The 14,319-nt window shown below is 40.3% G+C and overlaps 1 long non-coding RNA gene across 1 annotated transcript in view; it reads left to right on the top strand.

Annotated features, from left to right (window-relative positions):
• Positions 1–12,898, top strand: part of LOC129736397 (uncharacterized) — a 181,912-nt gene extending 169,014 nt beyond the window's left edge. The window contains exons 3-4 of the long non-coding RNA XR_008732922.1: positions 9,860–9,892; positions 12,785–12,898. This is a non-coding gene — a long non-coding RNA (uncharacterized LOC129736397). The remainder of the gene's footprint in view (positions 1–9,859; positions 9,893–12,784) is intronic.
• The last annotated feature ends 1,421 nt before the right edge of the window (positions 12,899–14,319 follow it).

Below are 14,319 nucleotides of genomic sequence, written 5' to 3'. Positions count from 1 at the left end.
TTTCCAGACAGATAGGAAAGAGTAGTACTTGCCTTTTGAGCTAGCGGGACAGACATCAGCTCTGGGCCAAAGTTAAGTCTTTAGGTTATTATCTCCAGAATAGTACTGTACTAACCATGGCGCCACAGATCCTGGTTATCTGCAGGCTTTAGTTATGGTGACACTAGAATAAATTTACAAATGTCCTTTAAAAAATTGCTTAGTATAAAACCTTTCTTGAAAGTTTTAGATGTCAGGCTGTCCCCACCTACCAAAAACCAAGCTGGTGGGGAAGAAGACCAACCCGGCTAGAGCTTTGGGAAAAAGGGAGAGTTTGTGAGCTTTGGAAGAAGGGGCAGGCAGTTCTGGTGGACAAGGATGTTTTGAGGTTTTGCAGGGAGAAAATGAGAAGGGCCAGAGCACAACTAGAACTTAATCTGGTTGCTGATGTATAAAACAAAGATGTTTATGTAAATACGTCTGCGTCAAAAGGAAGGCTACTGAGAATCTCCATCCTTTACTGGATGCAGGGGGAAACAGTGACAAGGGCTGAGGAAAAGGCTGAGGTATTTCATGCCTTCTTTGCCTCAGTCTCTAACAGTAAGACCGGTTGTTCTCTGGATACTCAGCCCCCTGAGCTGGAAGACAGGGACGGTCAGAAGAGTGAAGCCCTCGTAATGCAAGGGGAAATGGTCAGCGACCTGCTACAGCACTTAGACACACACAAGCCTATGGAGCCAGATGGGATCCACCCAAGGGCACCGAGGGAGCTGCCCGAAGGGCTCACCAAGCCACTTTCCATCATTGATCAGCAGTCCAGGCTAAGCGGGGAGGTGCTGTTTGACTGGAAGTTAGCAAAAGTGATGCTTATCTACAAGAATGGCTGGCAGGAGGATCCGAGGAAGTACAGGCCTGTCAGTCTGACCTTGGTGCCAGGGAAGGTTACGGAGCAGATCGTCCTGAGTGCCATCATGTGGCATTTGAGGGACAACCAGGTGATGAGGCCCAGTCCGCATGGGTCTATGAAAGGCAGGTCCTACTTGACTGACCTGATCGCCTTCTATGACAAGGTGACCCGCTTGTTGGATGAGGGAAAGGCTGTGCATGTTGTCTGCCTGGACCTTAGTAAAGCCTTTGACACCGTTTCCCACATCATTCTCCTGGAGAAACTGGCTGCTCATGGCTTGTATGGGTGTGCTGTTGGCTGGGTAAAAACAGGCTGGATGGCTGGGCCGACAGAGTGGTGGTGTATGGAGTTAAATCCAGTTTGTAGGTGGCCACAGCTGGTGTTCCCCAGGGCTCTGTATCCAGGCCAGTTCTGTTTAGTATCCTTATCGATGGTCTAGATGAGGGCATTGAGTGCACCCTCCCTATGTTTGCAGACAATACCAAGCTGGGGTGGAGGGGAGAGTATTGATCTGCTTGAGGGTCGGAAGGCTCTGCAGAGGGATCTGGACAGTCTGGATCAATGGGTCAAGGCCAGTTGTATGAGGCTCAGCAAGGAGAAGTGCAGGGCCCTGCACCTGGGTCACAACAACCCCAGGCAACACTACAGGATGCAGAGGAATTGTAGAGGTATTATAGAGGAATGAAGGCAGGTTAATTAATATTTATAATATACAGCTGTGGGCTGGCTTCAGGGGCGGAGGGTTGGCTGATGTGGATAATATGCAGCTGTGGCTGGTTCCTGCTAAGTAGTTAAATAGCTCTAATGGGTTTGGAGGTGGAGTGCTGGATGAAGAGAGACCCAGAAGAAGCAGAGGGAGGAGAGAGAGTGTCCTGGATGTAGAAGAGACAAGGAGAGGCCATGTGAGAAGCTGGGGACCTGGATGAGCAACGGCTGGCTGGAATAGGAGCCTGGAGAAAGAAGAATTAGGACACAGCAGAGGCAAGAAGCAGGGTGGACTGGCCTGGAGAGGCTGAAGAAACAGCATGGAGAGTAGATGAACTTTTGAGGCCTTGTGGGGGGTTGCTGGCTGTGCCGGGGGAAGGTGTTGGAACTACTTATTGATGTTAACCTCATATCTGTTGGTAAAAGCCGTGTTGTAGCCAGCTAGTTTTGATAGTGCTGTGACATACAGACTTGGGGAAGAGTGGCTGGCAACCTGTCCTGCGGAAAAGGTCCTGGAGGTACTGGTTGACAACCGGCTGAACATGAGCCAGCAGTGTGCCCAGGTGGCCAAGAAGGCCAACAGCATCCTGGCTTGTACCAGAAACAGTGTGGCCAGCAGGACTAGGAAAGCGATTGCCCCCCTCCACTGGGCACTGGTGAGGCCGCACCTGGAATCCTGTGTCGGGCTTTGGGCCCCTCACTGCAAGGGGGACACGGAGGTGCTGGAGCATGTCCAGAGACGGGCAGCAGGGCTGGTGAAGGGCCTGGAGTGCAAGTCTTATGAGAATTGGCTGAGGGAACTGGGGTTGTGTAGTATGGAATAAAGGAGGTTCAGTGGAGACCTTATCACCCTCAACAGCTACCTGAAAGTAGTTTGTTGAAAGGTGAGTGTTGGTCTGTTTTCCCAAATAACAAGGAAATAGGACAAGAGGAAATGTCCTCAAGGTTTGCTAGGGGAGGTTTAGATTGGTTACTGGGAAAAATTTCTTCTTTACTGAAAGGGTTGTCAAGCACTGGAACAGGCTGCCCAGGGAAGTGGTTGAGTCACCATCCCTGGAGCTGTTTAAAAGATGTGTAGATGTGGCACTTAGGGACATGGTTTAGTGGTGGACTTGGTGGTCCTGGGTTAATGGTTGGACTTGATGATCTCAAAGGTCTTTTCCAACCTGAATGATTCGAAGTTGCTGGCTGATCATTGATCAGCCATACATGATTTTAAAAGTTCTCCTGAGCTTAATAATGCTTGTAGAGATGCTAAGTTGAAGTACTTTAGGAAGTCAGTTCTTTCACCTTTCATGGCCAAAACAGCTACACCAGTGGAAGTCACCGGGGAAGGTATGAATAATGCTTGTACTAGTGTTTCTGAGAAACTTCATTTATATATGTGAGTTTTACTCATGTACACAATGAACTTGTGTGGGATTTAGGAGCTGCAGCACTCCCAATTACAGTGTGCCTGTAGGTACAGTGTGTCTTCCTCATAGCATTGGGATTATTAAATGTGGTGAGAACAGGTTGCCTGTGGTAGTCTCTGGGAAGTCCTGGCTCAATACGGAGCAGTAAGGCTGTGGTGGACCGTGGGGGCTTCCAACCTGCAGTATACCTACCACTGATGATAGGTGTCCTCCATCACTGCTATCGAAGTACTAGTGAACGCTGCCTAAATAAAGTGTCTCTCTGCACTTGAGTAGAGTGGGTGCTGCTGTGATGTCAGCACAGCGCCCATCGCTGCAGGAAACAGGGCCTGGGATCTCAGCCATGATGTACTTCAAGTTTCCTGATGATAGCTATTGTGGAAAGCATTAATGTTCTTGATCTTGAGATGGCTGCGTGCAGCTGTAGGTTCTACGATGTATTTTAAGATGTTATTTAAAAAACCTGTATTGAGTTTGGATAAATCGGTCCTGAGGCCACAATTATACTAGGAAGCATGAAGCAGGCAGCTTGCTTGAGATCAGCAGACAGAGAAAATGGATTAATGATTGCTTTCAGAATGTAAGGAATCTGTTTTGGCTTTTTCTATTTGTAATTGGTGTGTGTTTTTCATTAGTGTTTTGGGTTTGTTTTTTTTAATGAGACTCAGTAAAGGAATGAGGAAAACATAATTTGTGCAGGGATAGAAGCAGGCCATGATCCACTTAAGCTGGCTAGTCTCAGTAGATCCCGTGTTTTTTTTCTTCTCTGATGTATAGACCATTATGGACCTCCTAAAGGAGCTCAGTCAGGTCAGACTAAACCTGGAGGATATGTTTACAATCAACTGTCTAATATATCAAATTTTTGATATAATTGAAGATTTTTACACTTTTTTTAAATGTAATATATCTTTCATTCTGTATAGAGGGTGTGACATTTTAACCCAAACCCCCTACTAAATACAGCTTCAGGAGCACAGAATTGAAATTATTCAAAGGAAATGAAGGATAATACTTTTAATTAATATTTGCTGTCCATGGGAAGGGGGTGCCAAAAAGTTAACTGTATCTTATGAGAGATTTTTGTTTTAATAAGGTGCTTTAGTAAATCTGGAAGTGTATTTTCTTCCTTTATCGTGGTGGTTTAAATAGAATCTTTTAAGGATAATGTGCATTTTGTAGTATTACCAGCTCTTGTGATTATCACAACTACTACATAGGCATAAATTTGCATCTGGAATAACAGGGGTTTAGGTCTCCCACTAGCTTCTTCTGCTAAAGCATACTGTGTAGCAGGGGAGAGGCCGGACCGCAGAAAAGTGCCTTCTGTGTGAGCTTGTTTGAGTGATTTCTGTACATACCTAGGTGTATGGATGGAGAGAGTTAGGAGGGTACAACAGGCTGCAGAGGGCAGCATGCAATGGTCTCCCAGGCACTGCTAAGCTCCTGAGACTGGCAGTCTGGCTGGCTGTGCAAGAATTGATAAACTTGGGGCACCAAAAGTTGGCCACAGCTGGCTACCTGCCCACACTGGCATCAACAGCCGGTTGTATAAATGGGACAACATTCAACAGGCTGCTGCTACATGCAGACAGGTTGCAGGATTACATATGCACCTGAGGAAATGAAGGACCCTTTGAGGGGCTTTCTGGATACCCATCTAAAAGCACCTGTGTGGTGTTATGATCCTGTGCTTCTGCATGAACAGCTGGGATTGGCCTCCCAGCTGTGCACTAGGGGGTAACTGTGTGTAAGTGCAAGTGAGCTGTGTGAGCAAAGACCTTCATGGGCAGTGTGAACGATTACCAGCTATTAACAATAACAGATGGATTCTACTGATAAGAGCAGCCCTATTAATAAAAGGTCTCCTAATCATTTTTTTTGTAATCTGCTTCCCTCAATTCAATCCCTTCATCAGAAAAAAAAATGCATATTTCTTTCTGGTCTGTCACCACTGCGGCCATAGGCAGCCCTTGGGTTGTTTCAACAATTCGTATTATCTGAGTCACAGAGTGGTTAAGGTTGGAAGGGACCTCTGGAGGTCATCTGGTCCAACCCCCTGCTAAAGCAGGGCCACCCAGGGTGCTCCAGGACCATGTCCACACAGCTTTTGAGTATCTCCAGGAAAGGAGACTCCACAACCTTCCTGGGCAACCTGTACCAGTGCTATATTATTCTCACAGTATAAAAAAATTGTTTCCTAGTGTTCAGATGGACCCTTCTGTGTTTCAGTTTGTGCCCATTGTCCACATTCCTGCTGGAATAACATTAAATCAGAAGGCAAAATGTAAGGCTGCAAGCATCATCCTGTATAATTATCCTATGATTTTAAGAGTGGAGAAAATGACCAGTGAGTTTTTGCACTAGAGGCTGATTGGACAAAGTTTATTTTTGTCTAGGACTTATTTTATCTATCCATTGCAGAGATCTGAGGCTATCAGATTTACAAACTGTGAAACAGCTAATATTTCATGACTAAGTCGTTCCCATATTATTCTTGTGGCTGTCTCGGATCCACATCCATTTATGAGGATTATTTTCCTTATAAATATTCTTGTGGTGAGATTCAGCTCCAAATGCCTACTCTGTAGCCTATGTAGGTAGTTGTCTAAGCTCCCTCTATATTTATTAGAGATCTTGTCAATGGAAGGAGCTGTTCTAACTATTCATCGGACCAAGTTTGATTTCTGTTTTTTGATGTAATTGACTCAATTTCACCTTCTTCATTGGAGCTAATGGAAGTTTAGACACCTTGCTCACTTGAAGACACCTCTACTGAAGAAACATAAATCTGAATCTGTATGTCAGCTCTTTACTTTCTTTGTGACCAGCCTTTTTATTTTTCTTCTTTCATGTTCCCAATTTTATGAAGGGCTGCACCTCACTCCTCTCTTTGTTTAAAGATATGAGCATTGCAGAAGAACTCCTGAGTTCTGCTGTCTGGTTATGGGCTTTTAGTGAAATAAGATTGAGTCTAGCTGTGGAAGTTTAGTAAAGCAGAGACACAAATTTCCTGCTGGCAATATCTATTAAACACTTAGAAGCAGGAAGAAATCTTTTATTTTCAAAAGAGCATGATTTAGCATTCATTTAGCTTCTAACCTTTCTAAGCAGGTGTCAGGTCCCAGAGATGGTTTGGTATTTCATTGTCTCGCCGTGGATAGCCCTTAATGTTAAATGACTTAAATGTGCTCTGCAGCTTAAATATGTTTTCCTGTGCACTGTGCAAATCATCCCTTCCATTCATTTGGCATTGGTACTCTGCCAATGCACGTCAGTAGCAGCTATACCATGCTTTGAGCTTTTACTGTAAGCACAGCAGTAGGAGTACTGTACAAGTGGAAGTACTGCGTTGTGCAGCGTAGGCGGTTTTTGAAATAGGGGGAACAGGGCCTTGGAGGCAAGATATGGACAGGACTCCACCTTTGTTAATCAGCGCTAGGAAAAAGCAATTAGTACAAGTTTTCAAGCCAATAAGCTATCTCCAATGTCTGTTTTGCACCGAGCTGATGAAAAGAATGTGATGTACCAAAGATACTGCCTCCTGAGAAGTATATCCTCTTTCCCTTTTGAAAAATCATGCTATACAATATAAATGGAAGTCAGCTTTATCATCACATTGCTACCTTTTCTATTTAAATCAATAGTTTACAGTATCAATCAGGTATGGATTGCATGAATAGAATTCATTGCTAATTGCTACTGTGGACATGCTAGCTATTTTGCCTTAAAACTGGGATGAAAATGTACTTAATTTGTATGTACTCCAGTTTCATCTCATATTCCTGCTCTTTGCTTAGAAAGTCTTCTGTATGAAAATAACAGTAAATGGTGCTAAATCAAGCCAATTCATTAAATAAATATAATGGAGGAAAATTAGATTCCACCTGACCAGGCTTACTTAATTAAAAATCATTCCAAGAAACTGTGAAGTCTTCTGAACAATAACAGGAAATTTTTATTTTTCTCCTGCCCTTGGAGTACATAGAGTAGAAGAAATCTTATGGCAGAGACTGAATACTCCAGTTGTTTCAGTCGCAGCAAAGGTTTTGTTCCATTATAACTGCAGTAATTGCATATATTGAAGTCTAGCAGGGAAGTGCTGCACACTGTATTTATCTTTATATGGGAAACTTTACATTGCCTGCCTAGGCAGTGTCAGCTCATATCATTCTTTGTGAAATGTAATGATGGAATTGGGGCATGTGGATCATGATTTGTGGGTTCAATATACCATAAACTTTTCCAGTTTCAGCTAGTGAAGTAGGTTTGATTTTATTTAGCAGTTCACACGGGACACGTGCTCGGGTGACAAATTACATTGTTTTCAGTTAGTGTAGATCAACTTGTAAGAAAATAAACACATCCACCCACAATTTACATTGTTAGCTCAACACTGAGTATTACAAAGTAGTGCTATTTTTATGCTGGATGAAATACCTAATTCATTTGCTTTATCTGCATTGGTTTCAGAACAGCATTTTTACAGTGATTTCTGCTGCAAGTCACAATATGTACACGCACTTCTCAGAAACAAGTCCCACTTTTTTGGTTTGAATTTTTTCTTTTAAATCCCATTGTCTGAGTAGATATTATTTCACTGCTATAAGAAGACTGGGGTTTTTTCCTGTTCTTTTTCTTGGTTTTAAGGGTTTGCATCGGGATACTTTAGTCAGTAGAATGCCATAGAACAGCTGTTTTCAAACACATTTTTGCTGTGGCAGGATGTATAGCCACAGCACGTGCACAGTGACAGCAGTTTGGGTAATTCAAGTATTACATGTTTTTGGGGGATGATCCAGATTGCATGGTGGCTGCCTCAAGTCTGTGTGCTGTCCAAGAGTGGTCCCTGCATAGCTAGGGACTCCATTTATGCATAATCTGTTTTTGGTGGGGATTTTATAGGCTCCTACAAGGAAAAAACATTCTTTTGTATCTCAGGCTCTGGAAGGAAAAATGCTGAGAAGTTTTTCTTTCTGCTGTAGTTTATGATAAAGTTTGGCATGATAAAAGCTTGAGACCACGTATATTGGAAGTGTTAAGTAGTGCATTGTGTTCACTATCTTGGGTTTTGGAAAGCAATTCTCTCTAGTATATTTATCACATTTTGGGTTGGTTTTCTCCCCTGTTCACTTGCAACACAAGCATGTTCTTAGTTCTCAGGAAGTTTATCTCATTTAAACAGTTATAAAGCTCAGCACACTTTCCTCCTGCCTTCCAGTAGAAGCTGTATATCCAGGGGTTCACTGGTAAATATTTTCCCAATAATTTTTAGAATCGGTTACTGTGTTAAAAGTTCAGGATTTCTGTGGCCTAAACCATTAGCCTAGAATCTTGTATCTGTTGATTTTTGCAATCGGGAAACAATTTTTTAAATTTTTTTTAAGATGAAGTAGTTTGAAAATGGTGCTAGCACTTTCTAATAAAGTACCTAGTTTGGCCAGCTACCTCTTTCCAGGCACTGGTAATAAATACATTCAATTCCTATAAAAGCCAAGTGAGTTCATGTGTACACATACTAAGGTAAGTTGTTCAGCCACCATTAGCCTACCATGCTTTTCCAAGAGGGCACAGCTGCTGCATCCCTTTGCCATCCCACTTGTGAGATAATGGGAAGCCCAGTCTGTGGGTCACACGTGCTATCTCAGTGAGCTAATTTGGAACTGGTGGACTGCTCCGAACAACAGGGCTTGTTTCCCAAATGTGCTTATATCACCATCTTGCATGACAGAATACTACCCTTGAAGGGTTTTTTTTCAGCCATGTATGTCTGAGAATTAGCCTTACAGCTTGGTAATGCAATAGCAATCCTACCTGGTATTGTGACCATATTCTATCAGACCTAACTACTCTATTAGTTCTGGCTGTAGATTTACAAGTGAATCTCCAAGTGTAACTCCTCAAAGTTACTAAATATGTCTTTGTTAAGAACATGGAATTTCCAAAGGTATGGCAAAGCACTTCAAATGTGAAATTCTGAATTCTGGTCCCAGTGCAAGTTGGGATGGCCATTTCAGGTTTTTCCCTCCACAGGCAGCAGACTTTACCCCCTTTTTATTATTCTACTGTAACTATAAATCTTTTACTTGGTTTAATAAAGTTTTTTGCATCATTTTGCTAAAATTATTGGCTTAATTCTCTGTAAGGAACTCTTGCTTTTGTCTGATTTTTAAAATGTAGAATATAAACCTAAACTAAAGACAATTACTTGAAATTTCTTGGCCTTTCTGGTGCCACCCATGTCACTAGTATGTCTTCCTGCTCTCTCTTAAGATAGGACTTGACCAGCGAAGCCTTACTTTATACTGTTTCTGGTGTCAGCAAGAATACTTGAAGCTCTCTTTTTAAAAAAAAAAAAAACAGCTAATTTTTGGGGAAAAAAATGAACACTAGGATAGACAAAATTAGGTCTATTTTTTATGATCAAGAAAGGACATCTTTGTAAAATTTTATAATCTAAAAAGCATTCTGCAGATTTCTAATAATGTTCTTATGTACAACCTCAGAACAAATGCTTATACTTAAGATACAAGCATCTGAAAGCAGGGGTTTGTTTAAAGCTACTGTAAAAATCCTATTTAATTCTGGTATATCTGTCATAGTAAAGTAAATTAGCTTCTAATAGTGTCCAAGACTTTCACCTTTAGATTCTATTTTAAATCCTTACAAAATTATGGAGAGGAAAAACTGTAATGTAATGCTAAGTGTTCTATTTTTGCTTTAACAAAATAATATATATAAATTTGATGTTGGTGATAATGTGATATTTGGTGCCAGGTTTGTTTTTGATCTTTTGGGCTTTTTTAATATTAAATTAGTGTTAAAGATTATTTTTTCACTGTTTTAATTTCAGATTTGGATTCTCTAACAGGGCATGCATTTCCAGGTAAAGTGGACAGCTAGATTAGATTGTTATTTGTTTGTTTTATACCGAGTTTATTGAGTTTTCTGGGGGTGGTGGTGTGTGTGTTAAAATTTAATTGGTGTGTCTCTGACAGCATTTTGTTACATGTCAAAATTGTACTGTTATTTTTTAAATTTCAGATAAATGAAGAAGAGGTAGCTATTATGTGCACTAGTCTAAAGAATAAAATTCAAAATTGCTTTAAATGTTAACTATAGTATCTTAAACAAACCAAGGTGGAAGAAGCATTAATTCAAAATACAAAATCCTAGTGAAACATTTTTGAGTTAATTCAAACTTGCATCTGGTTTTGTAAAGAAGAAAAAATTTCCACCTGGTAATGTTTAAGGAAAGCTGAGATTCAAATACTACAAGACTGAGTTTCCAGTTCTCTTAACCAGAAATGTATAGGAAACAAGTTTTGAACAGTAAGAATATAATTTTATAATTTTCAGTAGAGAATGAAGAAAGGATAACAGAATTATGTCAAGTCTCTGGATTCTACTGTACACATCCATTTTTAATGCTGTGTGAACATTACCTTTGGAAATAGTCCACTTAAAATTTTAGAATCTTACAACTATGATTTCTTAACAATTCATTTTGAGTTGGGAGTTTTTTAGCAGCAATACAGAGAATTTGATGCTCAGTGATCATGTGAACTTCTGTGTTACTCGGGTAAAAATTTTAGCACAGGAGGAATATAAATAAGCACTCTGTGAGATAAGGTAAATTTCCTCTGCTGCAAATGTGCAGGTGTTTCCTGTACTCAAAATTCTCTTGAATAATTTGTCAAATGAAGAAGCTGTAAAAGCTAAGGCATGATTTTTGTATCCCAAAGAGATTTAGTCAAAATTTGTGATGTTATCTATCATTAGAACAATGTTAGTCTTTATTATATAATTGGCTTCTAATGTGTCTATTGCATAATACACTATTCTGCCTTCAGTTTTTAAGCTACCATTCTTTAAAAATTATGGGACAGTAGGTTTTTTTGAGGTTTTCCAAGTATTCCTGCATTGTGAGCATTATGTATGCTATAAGAATCCCAGTAGAACAAATGATCAAAAAAGATTAGAAGTTCATTATCATGACGTTTGTGTGCAGTGTGGAGCAGATCCGGGTACAGTCTGTCAGAGCTATTTGTACTCAAATACAGCAGCAGACCAAGTGATGTCTGTTTGAAAAGTCAGAAAACTGTAAGTGCAGATTTTGCCATTTTCGTCCCAGATGAGGAGATTCTTATTCTGGGTAGTCTGGTTTGGTTTGAGTAAGGATACTTGTGGTACAATGTACTACTTAATAGGGCCATCTTGTAAATATGATCTTCACAATTTCTGTCAAAAGTATGCATGTATCAGTAAGATAAACATTGAGACAAGCAGTATCAGGGTATCTTTTTTTTCCCCCTCTCCTTTTTAAAAATTGAGTCGTCTTTTGTTTTTACATGAATATTTTGTGTCACTAGATAGTGCAATCATGGTGTGTCCCATTCTTACTTTGAAATATGACAATTTTAACATAATGATAATGACTGCTACTGACAACACTGCCTTATATTAATATGTATGCTTCAAAACTGTGGTAAAGAGAAATCATCCTTATTCTGCATGGAAAATGTTCTGAATTGCAGGAGAGGTGAATTATATGCCTGTGTTACATTCCAGGTGTAGCTGTGCAAAACTCCATCAAATGGCCGTTATTTAGCACAGATAGAAATATCTTTGAATCTAACTTGCTGTCAAAGGGATGTAGGAGAGTAGTATAGGTAGCTGAGAAGAATAAAAGCCTGGAAACATGGATTTGATTTAAATAGATCTTTATCTGGAGACTCACAGTATGGACATGCCACTGTGCAGCTCACAGAAATTGATAGAGGAACCATTTCTCACTTAGGATTTATTTGACAGAGTTGAGACATACTCTTTTCACACAAAGCTGTAAAAGCAGCAGAATTTCCTGTCTTGTCTTCAGTTTTACTTGCATATAATAATTAAGTCATGACAGTATTCTGCTAAAATAGTGTAGATCGTATAGTTACAGATGTAGTTAAATTAAACACCAAAAGGGATGCTTATATCAAGTTATACTGGAAAACGCAGAGCTCTAGATCCATCCTGATACCTATGTGTAAATATGATGACTCTAGTTAGACTAAAGCATGTTAACTTTCAGGAAACAGAAAAGATCAAGATGTTACTTATGCTTCTTCAATAACAATTAGTTAATTAGACGAGATACATCCAGATGATCCTAGTGTATTAACAGGTAATTTGTATCTCACACCAAACAGACACAAAACAAACTCAATTGAGATCTCTATCTCACCTTGGGGAAAGCACTCCCTTTGAGCTAATCCAACAAGGTTCATTAACAAGATCTCTGAGGGTACGGTGACCCAATAGTTTTTCATTTGACCCTCAGCCAGCTGCAGAGCATGAAATGGCTGCTTTCCAAAAATCACATAGCCGTGTTAGTGCAGTGCTGAGTGGTTGCTAATGCCAGGCCCTTAGCTGGACAGACAGATCAAACCTGGTTCTGCACTGACCTAATCACACAGTTCCCAGGTCAGAGGTAGTTTGCATCCAGATGGCTTCAAGTTCATGTGAGCTTACCTTAGGATATGATTGCTTTGTGAATTTCAGGCTAAGAAAAATTATTTTCCCTATAACCATTGGCCACTGCATCAGCTCCCCCTGTGTTTTCTGTAGATGTGGGCACTGCTACTTCAGAGACAGATCAGAATATAAACCACACCAAAGTATCTGTCTGGTTTTTTATGTGAAAGGAAAAAGAAATTCTTTATAACCCTTGCAGTTGATCAGTTGAAACCCTAAAGTATGAGATTTGATTATAGTCATTGTCTTAATGCAGAGCTGCAAGTGTTATGGGCATGTTGAGAACTTCCAGAAGCTGGATTAAAGCATCTCTTTTACAATGATATCTAATCTCGTCCTAAAGCTCCAAGCAATGGCGAGTCCACCAGCTCCCCTGGTAAGCCGTTCCAATATTTAATTACCCTTAGTGCTAGGAAATTGCAATGTTGTGGAAAGGTTGAATTTGTCTAATTTCAGCTGCCAGTCTTCCTTTTGCTATGCCTTTGTCAGTAAGACTGAAAACTCCCTTTTCCAGATTTGTTTTCTGAACAAGTGTCTATGAAAAACTGATTATTTGCAGTGACCTGTTGAAAAACATGCACACAGAGGCTTGTGCACCTTTTCTGGCTGTGCAACCTGGCTTAATGATGATCTGCAAAACTTGCATCTTCTGTATCTTTAGATTATCACAATTTTAACATCCCTATGACTACTGAATATTTATATATAGTAGTCAAGGTACCTTTCAGCTTTTGTTCTGGTAAATTGGATGTGTTGTACTCTTTAAGGCTTACACTGTAAGACTGGTTTTCTGACGGCTGTCCTAAGAACTTTCTCCATTTTTTCAAAACCTATGAGAACTATAGAGAATATATTAATGTAGAAATTTTGCAGATGCTGTATATAGAAGCAAAGTAATTTCTTATTTGTACATAACACCTTCTTTCTCATTCTCCCTTTTTTAGGCATTTAGCTACAGTTCAGAACCAACACATCAGGTTGCAGTGATTGTATCAAGCAATTCAAGTGGTGATCCAAAAAAATTAGCTGATAGAATAGGAACTAATGGTTTTCCCCTAGTTTGGTGTGGCTAATGTGAGATTAGAGGTGGGAGTGCCTATCTTGGCAGCACATGAAATCTAGCTGCTTCCAATCTGCTCATTACCTGGGTGGGCACCTAGTTGTGGGTGATCCTTACTCCAAACAGGAAGGAGGATTAGGCAGCATGTGTCTCTAGGGAGCGGGATGGAAAAAAAAAAAAAGGATAGAGACTTCAAAGCATGTAAGGATATTAAATTTCCTCCTAACTCTCAGGAGCATGCCAAACAGAAAATGTGGTGCAGTCAGTCCCTGTAACCAAAGGCTTTTTCTCAGTGCTTTTAACCAAGCTACTCTTACTCAGATAATTACATTCCTTCATAATCCCACCCATGCCTTCGTGGGAGAACCTTGAGAGATCTGGGTTCCAGGATTATGTTTTCCTATCTGACAGATAAGTATGCCGCAAAACTGGCCAGACTAAAATGAATTTAAATCCATTCTTGGGTCTTTGCCTCACAGAGAAGAATCTCCCATGCTGTAAGTCTAAACCCTTTGTTCCCAGATGTTCCCAGTCTTCTGTTTGCTTTAAAACACATTTTGGTAGCAAACTAGCTTGTTCAAACTGTTACAATAGCTTGTTCAAAGCAATTATTTGCTTTCCTCGTAACGTTTTTTTCCTGGGTAGTGAGGGAGAGATGGATTTTTAGACTCTAGTTCTTACCTCAAGGATAAGTTATATATATTGTATTACAGTCTTTGGATAGATGCATA

This window comes from Falco cherrug, chromosome 6 (genome assembly GCF_023634085.1).
Source record: "Falco cherrug isolate bFalChe1 chromosome 6, bFalChe1.pri, whole genome shotgun sequence".
NCBI classification, from domain to species: domain Eukaryota; kingdom Metazoa; phylum Chordata; class Aves; order Falconiformes; family Falconidae; genus Falco; species Falco cherrug.
This window is presented reverse-complemented; position numbering and strand designations above follow the sequence as displayed.